The following is a 1,592-nucleotide window of genomic DNA, read 5'->3' on the forward strand; positions in this document are numbered from 1 at the left end:
GGGGAAGGGTAGATAAACCTTAGCCCAAAATTGCCTCCTGGGAGGCAGCAGGTGGACAGGTAGTCCCAGGGTAACCCTGACTGTGCCACCATACTTGGAAACTCTTCCTTCTAGTCCTACCTTACCCCAGGTAGATGTTCCAGGGGAGGGTCACCCTAAGCACATTCTGTCATCACCTAAAAAAAAGGCAAATTCCTGAACCACCCTCCAGAGGTTCTCTTTCTATTAAGAGATGAGGAAAAAAAAGTCTCGTTCGGGTCCCTGCTGGAGGTGGGAGAACCACTTTCCCATCATTTCTCTATGTTAAATAATAGGGTGGGGGTTTTGTTTTCCTCTCCAACCTCTTAGTCTGGACTGACAGGTGGGGTCATTAGAAGGGGTAGTTATTTACTACTGGGGCCTGATGCATTGTTTGGGAAGGGATGTGGTGTGGTCCCTTACCTTCTGTCTTGTAGCCATGTTTCCTGGCAGGATGACGGAAAAGGATTGCACCTCCTCACTCCCCAAACGGACATTGTAGGAGTAGTGATGGTTGTACTTGCATGCTTCGGAGGCTCAACACTGGCTTGTATGTGTTATTTCTACTCTGTTGCTGCAGCTCTCAGTGGCCTGGCAAAGCCTCGAGGTGTGTCTGTTTTACGTCTCTCTCTTTATAGAGCCACTTGGTTTTTCTCCGTCAGGTTCATACTAGGCTGGAGCCTTGCCAAGAATAATGCCCCTGCAAGAAAAGATCAGGAAAGAGGGCCTGGCTTGGGTAACCTGACCGTGCTAATAAGTCTTAAATGGCAAAAGAAAAAATACACCCTCTTCTCCTTATGTAATAGGGAGGAAATCCTGCCTCCTGCAGCTTCAAGAAAAACTTGAGAAAAAAAGGAATTGTTAGATGATATCTTCTATGTGCACTTCACAAAGGGATTTTTATGAGCAATAGAAATACAGATGCATGTAAAGCTGCCATTAATTTGCACTTTCTAATACCTCTGAGGACAAAAAAATAGGGTGATGGAAGAGCTGTTGTGTTTGGAGTTTCTTGGGTTGGCTTTTTTGTTGGTTTTTGGGGGTTTTTTTGGCCTCCACCAATATGAGATCAACAATATTTTACTTGCTGGAGACTGAAGCCTTCTGCGTACCATCTGGCAGGGGAAAGCGGCAAGATCTTCTCAGGTCAGACCCTGAGTTACATCATTTTCCAGTGAAATGAAACACTACTGATTTACTCCTGTTTGGGATTTGGCCCATTCCTTTGTCTAGGTCAAATCTCACAAAGGCTGCGGAGCTCAGTGCTAAAAGGCACGACTGCCGCCTTGGTGGTTTAGGGCTCCTCTGCAGTACTGCTCCCATCTTGGGTAGGGATCCCAGCCCCTTCAGGACTGCTGGCTGGGGGAACAGGTGATGTCAATTAATGAAATTAAATTAATTAATTCAATTTCCTAACCTCTGCTTCATATAGATGCAGTACTGAGACCCTCTATATGGGCATCATCTGCTCTTCCTGTGGGTTTGCTCGCTTGAGATACTTTGCAACTTCAGGGTCTTTGCAAGAGAGATCAAAAGCAGTGGGTGGACTTACAGCAAGATCATGAAGGGTGTAC

Source organism: Phaethon lepturus, unplaced genomic scaffold, assembly GCF_000687285.1.
Source record: "Phaethon lepturus isolate BGI_N335 unplaced genomic scaffold, ASM68728v1 scaffold44917, whole genome shotgun sequence".
In the NCBI taxonomy this organism is placed as follows: Eukaryota; Metazoa; Chordata; class Aves; order Phaethontiformes; family Phaethontidae; genus Phaethon; species Phaethon lepturus.